Source organism: Microcebus murinus, chromosome 27 (assembly GCF_040939455.1).
Source record: "Microcebus murinus isolate Inina chromosome 27, M.murinus_Inina_mat1.0, whole genome shotgun sequence".
Classification (NCBI taxonomy): domain Eukaryota; kingdom Metazoa; phylum Chordata; class Mammalia; order Primates; family Cheirogaleidae; genus Microcebus; species Microcebus murinus.
Genome location: NC_134130.1, coordinates 11424811 through 11437459, shown reverse-complemented (window position 1 = coordinate 11437459; position 12649 = coordinate 11424811).

The following is a 12649-nucleotide window of genomic DNA, read 5'->3' as shown; positions in this document are numbered from 1 at the left end:
AGTGTTTGTACCCTCATAATATTCTGAAATTAAAGAAAAAGCTATTTCTCAAATAAATGAATACAATTTAGACCATGAAAAGAAAAGGTACTATATGTTTCTAATAGGAAAATAATTTAAAAACCAGTAAGATGTGGAACACAGGTCATGAAACAAAACATTAAGCAAAGTGAGGAGCCTCTGTTGAGCTGTGTATCTCGAGTGTCATAGAGCTCAGAATGAGAGGTGCTAGAATCAAAATAAAGAGGAAGACAAAATTCTTCTGCATGGAACTGTTAAAAATCATCAAATAAATGTAAACTATAAAACTATCAAATCTAATTACTGTAATTGGTATTGGAAAGTATTGAAAATTAAGCAAATATCTGACTTAAGTATTAGAACAAAGAAAATGCATAATATACAAATTGGCAAAATATTAATGCTATATTGGCCCTTTAATAATGACCAAAACATTTGATAAATGTCACTAATATTAAAATTGTAACTTGTATTTATAATTTATTACAATGCAATCAAAATTATTAGTAGGGCAATGAATAATATTTTGACTAATAATTGAATGGAAGCTTATGAAAGTCTAATTGAAAAATTGAAAATAGTAGGAAAAATAACTTTCATGTTCTATCACCTTCATTTAAATTCTCTTAAGTATTCTTTAGAATCAACTACATAACACATACTTACAGAAAATTAATGGGTTTTGATGCTTTCTAGACTAAGAATTCCTGAAGACCCATGGATATTTTCTACGACGCACATTTTTTCTTTTCTGTTTTCTCTATCTCATCTGGTTTCTTTATTATTTGTCATTCTCTTCTTTCTTATTTATTTTTTCCATTCATTGAACAAATATTTTTAGGTACTTGAGATGTGTGATGCTCCATTTTAGATATCTGTGATACATCAATGTATCAAACCAAAACTCTGCATCCATGGCCTTTTAAACTGGCAGAAATACATAGCTAATAAACATTATAAATAAGTAAATTATATAATAAATTTGAAGGTGGCAACTGCAATTGACAAAATAAAACAGAGTAGAAAGAGAAAGGAAAGTGGAAGATGAATGAAATTTAAAGGGTAATTAGTGGAAGCCTCATTGAAAAGTCATGTTTCAGCTCAGAACCTTCTGTCTGCTATGAGAAAGCCTTGCTTTTACTCTTAAAAACTGATTGTATCTCTAGAGTGTCCTGATTGTTTTCATTAAATAATATTTGATCTATTTTTAAAATTTTCTTTTTCTTACATTTCAAAAATTTGAATCAGGCTGTTACCATATATCCTTTGTTTTCTAAACTTTTCTACTTTTTTTTTTTTTTTTTTTTAAGACAAGAGTCTCACTTTGTTGCCCAGGCTAGAGTGAATGCCATGGCGTCAGCCTAGCTCACAGCAACCTCAAACTCCTGGGCTCAAGCAATCCTGCTGCCTCAGCCTCCCGAGTAGCTGGGACCACAGGCATGCGCCACCATGCCCGGCTAATTTTTTTTCTATATATATTAGTTGGCCAATTAATTTCTTTCTATTTATAGTAGAGACAGGGTCTCACTCTTGCTCAGGCTGGTTTCGAACTCCTGAGCTCAAACGATCCACCCGCCTCCCAGAGAGCTAGGATTACAGGTGTGAGCCACCACGCCCAGCCTAAACTTTTCTACTTTTAATGCTTTTTCTTTTCTTTCATAAAAAGTAACATTTTCTCTTATATTTGGAGAACATCAACTATATATATATATAGTGCATATATATATACATTTTCATGTATATATACATATATATAACATTTTCTCTTATATTTGGAGAACATCAACTTTATATATATAGTGTGTATATATATAATATATATATATACATTTACTTATTTCTTACAGAAAATTATTTTCATCTAGAAAATCAATTATTTTATTTCTGAGTTATAAACGAAACTTTCCTTGTCATTTATGATATTTTATTTTGTATAGGTTTTTATCACCGTGCCAGTACTCTCTGGATGTGTAATAAATGACACAAACTAAGTAGTTTAAAGCAGTACATACTTATTATCCCACAGTTTCTGTAGGTCAGAGATCTGGGCAAAGATCAGCTTCAGTGTCTGACCAGGCTGCAATCAGTGTCTCAGCCAGAGCTGCTATTGCATCTGAGCCTTATCTGGGGAAAGATCTGCTTCCCAGCTTACTCAGGTTGTTGGCACAATTTGTCTCCTAGCGTATTTAGACATAGACTCCTATTTTCTTTCTGGCTCCTGGCAAGGGGCCACTCTCAGCTCTTAAAGGCTTCCCACATTTCCTTGGAACATGTCCCTTTCCATTGGCCCATTGAAAACATGGTAGCTCATTTTTCAATGCCAACAAAGGTGTCATTGCTTTCATGCATTCTAGAAAGACAGGACCTATAAATAGCATAATGTACACATGAGAGTGGCATCATATCAACATTGCTGCATTCTATTGGTTAGAAACAAGTCAAAGACCCTTCCCATACTTAACAGAGAGGGGTGGGTATGCAGGGCATGAACATGGGGCCACCCTAGGGTCTGCCTGCCACAATTATAAACATGAATGTTTCTGTTTAGGTCTAGTCATTCTCAACAGGCAATATCTGTGAGATATCCCTTCACTTTCAACATATTTTGGGAGCATTTACCTCTCAAATATAGTCCTTCAATTCAAATTAATTAGTCATAGGCATGCGTATGCTGGTGTTCTGGGGGATAGAATGACCATTTCGTCCTCTGACAAGATTAGATAATAGAAATAGCTTAACAGATTTTTCTTACTAATACAATAATTTGAAAACCATCTATTATTTTGTTTTTTGCCTTTTCACACAACCATTTTACTAATTGCTACTATGAGGTGCCAGGATCCAACACGTCGTAAAATCACTTTCCACTTAATCCTTTGTTATAAACATAAATGCCTTTAAATGGTTGCTAAATTATGATAACTAATCCTGGTAATGAGTTATAGTTGAAACCATTGGTTTGAGATTGAAGTTTTTCTCTAGCTGTTTGCAAGATAGTTCCTGTACACTTTAGATATGATTTCCTTATAGTCTGGTTATTATTATACAACTCTTGCAATCCAAAGTTATACTGAAATAATGGTAATAAATCAAATTTAATCTTTATCTATACTGGCGCCTCTTGTCCAATTATAAACAAAAGTATGAAACTTCTAATTGATTTCCAATATTGTGGTTAGTAGGAATTTTCTTCTGGCATTTTCATTTTATTTTTACTTGCATTTATTTGCAAGTTCACGGGTTGGATTTTCCTTTATTATATGTCATCACATTTATTATAAAAATACATTGATGGGAGATATATTACATGTCATAGTAAACCAGAACTTTTCCATTTATTGTAAACCCTGATGTAGTAACATAAATTTCTCAGAAGACAGTTTAAATTGAATCATGATTTTCAAGTTTACCATGTTGTATCTATTAGTATAAGTTTAAAGAGCTCTGTTTTTGTTATATCCACATATTCATATCTATTTTAACTGTTTAGCAAATGATGTTCAAAATTATTATTAATTGCTCTATATAAATTTCAAATTTTATTTGCTTATTTGTATGATTTAACTTTTTTATTTAAAAGTTTAGATTCATTTAATAATCAATATTGCATGTAAGGAAAATTAATTAGAAGTATATTTTCTGAACTTTCCTACCAGGCAATAATCAGAACAGTTTCAATATAAAATGATAACAAACTATCTCATTTACTTCTCTTCAATATTTTTAATAAACTAAATCATAACCTTGAGCTTAACCATTAATTTGCATTTTCAATACTTTACAGTTTGCATCTAATGCTTTAAACTAGACTTTTAATGCCCAAATTGAATGAATTTAGCTAAACTTTACCAAGTTTACTGAGTTTAACATCGGTCTTGATGTTATCAATTGGATAAAAAGATCATGCTATCATCCATCTGGAAACTAATCCAAATTGTGTCAGTAAGGTGGGTCTTCTTTTCTTCTCTACTGGGTGTATGAATAAGAAACTGTGACATTAAGAGTAGGAAGAAGTCTACATCAGGAAGTAAAGTTTTTACCTTTGTAAGAGAAGGTAAATATTTATTCACTGTAACGCTAAATATCTTATATATTTTCACAGTTATATAAAGAGTATAATTCATATGGGATAGGTGGAGAATGGACTTATTTAAAGATCTGTGGATCATTTAAGATAAAGAGCAATGTTGCAATCCAAGTTTTACTTTTTTTTCCTAATTTCATTTTATATTACAACTGCTAACATAACAGAAATTAAAAATATATATTATTTCCTCTGATATTTTACTCATTACTGATTTACCAGCATGAAATATATTGTGATAATGTATTGTTCTTCTCTCAGGTATAGTGTAATTTTTTTGTGTATTTTTTATAGTGTATTTTTTTTCCAACAGGTATTTAAATATTTTTGGCAGCTTCAACAAGAAAGTACAGCAGAGAAATAAAAGTAGATATAATTATGTCAGTCATTACTACAATATTACTCTAATTCTTTTTTGATAAAAAATATATTTTAGTCATAAAGTGATATATATTATAAATAATATTAGATTTTTATGCTGATTTGATAATAATGCAATATGTATCCCTAAATCCCATACCTTTTGTTACTGAAAATAAGATAGCTCTATGTAATTGTCTTTCAGAGCATGTTTTCCATTATAAAGGGACCAGAAAACCACTGAGGTATATCTCTACTTTCAATTTAACTGATATTATCTCTCTTTGTATTTGTCTTAATCTTAACTTAAGGATTTATTGGGTAGTATTTCTGCATTCTCTGAAATTCCTTTTAAAGAAATACTGACCATATTTTAAACTCTCTTTATGGTTTCTATAAATTAAATGCAGGCTTTATTTTCATGCAGTTCACATCAAATCTGTAAAACCATAATAAATTAAGTGTAGGTGAAAATATAAATTCATGCCACATTCATATTCTCCTAGATAAAATTTTAACATTATAAAAGTTTATAAATGTCTATCAAAAAAGGAACATTTTTTTGTAAGAATGACAACAGAAAAAGAGATCAGTATATGCATTAAAAGGGGGAGGAGGCAGAGATGGAAAGATAGAGAATGTTATCAATGACTACATAGCAAGAATTGTTATACTTAAATTACAAAGGGGAAATTCCTAGAAAAAATTATGTCAACAAAACTTACTGTCTTACCTTGTGGCTCTTGGTCACTCAGTGTGGGTGAGGTCTCAGGGAAAAGATAGAGGATATGGCTTGGACAGCTTCTTTTTTTCCAGGAGTGATAAACAACTTTTACTCTTACCCAAGGATTTTGTGTTTCCTGTAAAAACACGTGAGTGGTTTTAGTGGACGAAGCTCAAATATCTTTCGTCAGAATTCTACCTAAATATAGGCTTATATACCATATTTTGAAGCTATCGTAAATGGCATCTTTTTCTTCAATTTCGGTTTATCTCTATCATTGATAGATACAATCAATATTTGTATATTGATGGCCAATCCTACAATCTGCCAAAACTTTCCTACTAGGTCGATAAGTTTTCTGGGAGTTTGTTTTGGATGTTCTACATAGATGATTATATCATTGGCAAATAAAGAATTTTACTTCATGTTTGCAACCTAAATAATGGTTATCTATTTTTCTTATCTAATTGCATGAGATAGAATCTTTGTTAAAATGTGGAATTGGCAAAAATAAACCTCCCTGCTCCATGCCTTATCTTAGGGATATAAAGCTCGCAATATTCACCATTAGGTATGTCAACTGTGCACCTTTCCTAATGCCTTATTTTGCTTGAGTATACCTCTAGCTATTTCTAGCTTGCTGGAAGTTCTCATAGGAATAGATGTTGGCATTTGTTAAATGCTTTTTCTGTGTCGATTGGTATAATCTTACCATTTTTCTTTTTAATTTTTAATATGATAAATTGCATTAATTGCATTTCAAATGTTGAATAATCTTGCATTCTCTGGGTAATCAACACTTGCTCACAAAAGAAAATTTTACATGGTTACTTCATCCTTCTGCATGATCTGGTGCCTCCAAGTGGAGTCATTTTCAGTCATTTTAAGAATATTTGTGGATTATTATTATTTATTTATTTGTTTGTTTTTTGAGACAGGGTCTTACTCTGTTGCCCTGGGTAGAGTGCAGTGGCATCATCGTAACTCACTTTGATCTCAAATTCCTGAGCTCAACAATCCTGCTGCCTCAGCCTCCTGAGTGGCTGGGACTCCAGGCACGTGCCACCATGGCTGGCTAATTTTTTCTATTTTTAGTAGAGGGGTCTCTCTTTAGTAGATGGGGTCTCACTCTTGCTCAGGCTGGTCTCGAATGCCTGATCTCAAGTGATCCTTCTGCCTTGGCCTTCCAGAGTGCTAGGATTACAGGTGTGAGCCACCACACCTGGCCTATATAAGAATATTTGTATAATTTGTATAAGACATTACAGGGTAGTGAAGCTATCCCCCCTTTTAATTATCCTTTTCATATATTGCTCATTATTTTAATACATTTGATATACTAAATTTTGTTTCAGAATTTTTACCTCTAAGTTCCTGAAGGAATTTGTTTTGTAGTTTGATTTTTATCAAAGTGATGCTGGCCTTGTGAAATGAATTGGGAGATACTCTCTCATCAATTTTCTGCAAGAGACTGTATATAATAGGTATTATTTCTCCCTTAAATGTTTGGCAGAATTCACTAGTGAAGCTATCTGGGCTTGACGTTTACATTGAAAAAGATTTTCAGTCACTCAGGTTATGTTTCCTTTAGAATAAGCATTTGTAATTCATGACTTTTTAATAAATGTATCTCTTTCATCTAAATTGGCATAAATATAATATATCTTTATACTTTTAACATCTGTAGAATCTGCAGTAATATCACCTTTCTCATTCCTGATATTGGTTATGTGTATCTTATGTCTTTTTCCTGATCATTTCTTGATCAGTCTGATTAAAAGTTTATCACTGACACTGACTTTTTTTCAAAGAATTAGCTTTGTATTTCATCAATTTTTCTTAATTTTTGATTTCCATTTTTATTTCAGTATATTGATTATTAATTCCTCCCTTCTGTCCCTTTAGATTTCATTATTTTATTTTATTTTATTTTATTTTTAGTTTTTAAGGTAGAAAATGAGATAATAATTTTGAGAACATTTAAAAATATTAGGGATTTAGTGGTACAAATTGTCGTTGAATTACCACTTCAGTGACATGCCTGAAATTTTGATAGATTGTGGTTTCACTTTTATTCAGTTCAAAATGCTTTATAATCTTCATTTTGATTTCTCTTTTATCCATGGATTATTTGGAAATGTGTTTGTTTCAAATATTTGGGGATTTTCCAGAGATTTCCTGTTACTGTTTTCAACTTAATTCCATGAAGTTTGAAAAAATTACATTTTATGATGACTCTTTTCAAATTTATTGAGATTCATTTTATGATCCAAAGTAAAGTCTATATCAATGAATATTTGATATTGTTTGAATAAAATGTATTTTTTGCTATAATTGGGTACAGTTTTCTGTAAATTATGCTTAGGTCAAGTTGGTTGGTAGTATTGTTCAGGTCTTCTGTATTTTTGCTAATTTTCTGTTTACCTGTTCTGTTAATTATTAGGAAAAGGCTTTTAAAGTACTGGGCAAAAAATTATAAATTTATCTATTTGTCCTTGAGGTTCCATCATATTTTTTTTTTTTTTTTTTTTGAGACAGAGTCTCACTTTGTTGTCCAGGCTAGAGTGAGTGCCGTGGCGTCAGCCTAGCTCACAGCAACCTCAAACTCCTGGGCTAGAGTGATCCTTCTGCCTCAGCCTCCCGAGTAGCTGGGACTACAGGCATGTGCCACTATGCCCGGCTAATTTTATATATATATATCAGTTGGCCAATTAATTTCTTTCTATTTATAGTAGAGACGGGGTCTCGCTCTTGCTCAGGCTGGTTTTGAACTCCTGACCTTGAGCAATCCGCCCGCCTCGGCCTCCCAAGAGCTAGGATTACAGGCGTGAGCCACAGCGCCCGGCCTCCATCATATTTTGTGTCATGTATTTCTTAGCTCTGTTACTGGATGCATTGACATTTGGTGTTGTATCTTCTGTATACATTGACACTTTTATCGTTATGAAAAATCATTCCTTATCACTGGTAATATTATTTGCTCTGAAATGTTTGTCTAATATTGATAGAGCCAATCCAGCTTTATTCTTAGTAGTGTTGGCATCTTATAACTTCCCCTGCCCCTCTACTTTTAACCTATTGGGTGTCTCAGAGATAGCATACAGTTGAAGGTTTTTTCTTGAATTCAATCTATTCCCTCTAATGTTTTTAGGTGGTTCTTCCCTCAGCCTCAATTACTTTCCTGTCTTGCATGCATTGAGCACTACTCTGAAGAAAAAGAATACTTGAGGAAGACCCCTTGCATTCTTCTAGAACTCTCTTCTCCAGTATTCTGTTCTGGACACTCTTGCCCCCTGGATCTCCCTGGATTCTCAGCTCCTTCCCCTTGACTCCATGTTTCCATCAGGCTAAGCTGAGGCTCCTACTTGCCGTACCACGTACTGGAAAGTCTCCCATGGCAGTAAGATGGGAACAGTTATTCGGTTGGCCTCATTTCTTTCCTGTCTCTCAGGGATGTCTGCCCTATTTTGCTTAATGTTCAGTGTTTGGAAAACCGGTTTCATCTGTTTTCTCTGAATGTTGGGTTTCGTTGGGTGCAAAGGCAAACCCAGTGTATGTTACTACATCTTGGTCACAAACAGATGCATTGTCTTTTGTTACTCTCTTCTTTCCTCTTCCTGTCTACTTTTCCTTTAAATGAATATAGTTAGCATGGCATTTTGACATTCTATAAGAATTTTAGTTATTCCTTTTGGCAATATTATAGTAGTTCTAGGAGAAAAATATTCATCCTTTTCTGTCACAATAAATTTAGAGTAAATATTTTTTAACTTTACTTCAAATATAAGAAACTTACATCAGTAAAGTTCTATACAGTTCTGTTTATATCCAAGTTTGTGATATAACTGTTACTAATCTTATGTGTATGTGTCTGCATATTCATAAATTCCTCAATGTTGTGTAGTGGTTATCTCTTATAAAGAATAATATATTTAAAAATAATGGAAGGAGAACCTTCTTAGTCTTTTATAGGTTACCCTTACTTATCATTCTTTGTGTTAATCATTCTTTCCTAAAGATCTAAGTTTTATCTTTTGTCATGTTCTGACATCATGGAAGCTGGCTTTTGAATTTCATGTAACACTGTTTTGATGAATAATTCTCCTAGATTTCATTTATATGAAAAGTATGTAATTTTCCTATTTTAAAGTTTCTCTTAAATGTAAATAAAATTATATGTTGACATATTTTTCTTTCAGAATTTTAGTGATCCCATTCCATTGTCTCTGTCTCAATATATTATATATAAAAACTGAGCTAAAAATTGTACCATTGTTACTTTATATGTATGTGATGTTTTTGTCTAACGGCTTTCAAAATTCTCTCTCTTTTTTCAATCAGTTTGATATGATGCACATATTTATCTTGCAATTTCTTTCTACTAAATCTGGCTTTGGATTTGCTTCTCTATTTATTTCTTTTTATTATATTTACCTTGTTTTGGGTTTGCTAGGATTCCTGTATATGAAAGTTTTTGTTTTTCACCAAATTTGGAAATTTCCAAGCCTTTATTTTTCTCAGATGTCTTATTTTTCCCCCTTATTAACTCTATAACTTCAATGTCACATATATTTGATGTTTAATATTGTTTCATATCTTAGTCATGCCATGATCTTTTTAATTTTCTTAATATGTCCTTCACATTGGTTATCTATGGGTTACATAGATTCATATAGTCCATCGTTATAGAAATTAATACTTACACATTCATCAGCTATATCTAATCTTTTGTTAATTTATCCATTGGATTTTTCTTTTCAGATACTGTCCAATTTTGTTATAGAATATACATTTGATACTTTTTTATAGTTTCTATTTCTCTGCTGCAGTTACTTACCTGTTAATTCGTTGTAATCATATTTTCCTTTATTTTGTTAATTGTTAATTCTTATTCATGTGCCAACTTAGGGTCAGTTTTTATTGCTTGCTTTTTATGTAAAACATGGCTTAATGTTTCTTATGTCTAATATTTTTATTTGTTGTTGTTTTTTTTTTTTTTTTTTTTTTTTTTTTTTTACTTTAGGCATTGTGAATATTAGATAGGAACTCTGGGTTCGGTTATTTTTTTCTAGATAGTGATGATTTGGGGTCTATCTGATATTTACTGAGACTATACTGAAACTCCAAACATTGCCTTCCTTGTGGTGGACAGCAGCTAAAACAATTTCTTAGTTCTTTTCATGATCCAGATTTTTCTACATTCAGAATCTTGGTATTCACTTCCACTTATGTGGAAATTTCCCCACAATAGTAGCTCTGGGAGCTCTTAACTTGGTTACTAACAACATTCTTACTTTTTTGCCGATTTCCATTTTGTCTCTACTGTGTAAACTATGCTATGTCTTTACACAAAAAGTCATATAAATGTAAATCTTCCATAGTACTGTTCCCTTATTTTAAGCATGTATTCGTTTCTAGTATTTTTTCCCTTTTGTCTGCTCTCCATTATCTTCAGATATTTGAATTTTTAAAATGTACTTTGTTTAGAGTTTGTGATTGTGGTCTGGGTTCCTGAAAGAAGAACTCCAAGTTATGCCTTTTCATAACAGAAAGTCATCATAATGCCTTTGACTCTTCTAAGATTTAAGAAAAGAAATCCTCAATGATTTCAGAATAAACTGTGTTATGTAAACAAATGCATAATTAGTATATCACTAAATCAATGTGATTATAATGAATGTAGCACACATTCAAAGTAATTGTCTAAATTAGTCCAATTTAAATGTCCTAGATGCTTACATTAACAATTAGTATGAAATCAAAACTTTAACAAATAATACATTTTATGTTTTATTTTGTTCTGATAAAATGAATGACTGCTTTGAGTTTGTAAGTCCCAGTATAGTTATTATTGTTGTGATAAATACTAGCAGTTTCTCTAAATGTGTAATAGCTGTTATTTCATTTCATATAGAATTTGAAGTACTCATAAGCTATTAAAAATTTTTTAACATTTATGGAAACTTAAGATAAATGATTTACTTTATGTTTAACATTTTGAGGAAAAAATGTTGAAGAATGATAGAAAAAAATGGCAATGCTCATAGATCTCGGGCTGTCTCAGAACAATGCACAGAATATCCATGATTTATGTCTATTATTATCTTCAAACGATATTTCCTGATATATAAAAACAAGAAAATCCCTCACTTAATGGTGACCTATTTTTACCAATTCTTTCATTCCTCCGTTACTAAGCAACCAAAAGACCAGAGGAGAAAAGATTTGTAACACGTTTACATATATCATACACAGTAATATACCCCAAATATGCTCTATATATCGAATAAAAAATAATATTTTTGTGTTTGTTTTATAGGATTTACAGGATTGCCACAATGCTGTACACCAAAGTTTTCTATCACAATATATTTTATAGACATTTTTATTTGAAAAGCAATTTGTTCATGTAGGAACCAAAAGATCCTTTTATCTTTTTAAAATGGAACCTGTACTGTGGCAATTTAAATTGTCTTTATCCCTCAGTGGTCAAAAGTCCTCCTGCACTTTCTGATATTGCCTACTTGAAAGACTTCCTATTGTTTTCTACATTCTACTTAATTATCCTCTTCTTTTGTCAATATTGTCCTCTCCCCTATAACAGCAAGCAAACAAAAGATTATAACCTTCCCAGAAATCATGGACCTAGTTCCTAGTGGAAATCAGATCCAGTTCTTGCATTTAGCATACATTTTAGATACAACCTTGTTACTCAATAATGTATCCTTTAAGCACACTCTAAGTAACATTATAATCTGTCACCAGTTCTATGTGTTAATGTTATTCTTTTCCTGATAAATATTAAAGCATAATTTTACATTAAATAGTATGCATCCAAAGAGAAAAAAAAAAAAAAAAACTACCACCAGAAATGTGTAGACAACATCCTAACAGTAGAGTGCTGATATTAGTTTTATTTTGTTTTTTAACATTTATAGAGGCATGAGAAAAATCAGCTTTTCTTGTTAGCTTCAATATGACCTTAAGCTCAAACTTTTCTGTTGAGTTCTTTAACACTTAGAAGCATCTAACCAATAAGATCCTTGGCAGTAGCAGGTTTTTATGTTTTAAAAATGAAAGAAAGGGTGATATATGTATGTGACTGAAGTGACAGTGTCAGAAAACTGAGCATTTTAATTGACAGTGAATTTTAGCAACAATTTTAAGAGGTGTTTCAAAGTGTATATTCATGATTTATTTTAACAAATAAAAAAAATATAGGTATCACTGATTTTCTCTTCGTTTCTGAATTCACTCCATTGCTAAACCCACCCCAATCTCTGGTTCCCACTCAATTCTGTGCTGTATTTGGAATAGGAAGATAAAATCATGCTCTTACTTGTGAGACAATATATCACCAGGGAACTCTTACTCTTTTACATCTAGGTATGGTCCAACTTTAACCTTGAACTTTATATCTTAAGTGTTTCAAAGATTTCTGCAAATTTTCTGAGCCTTGA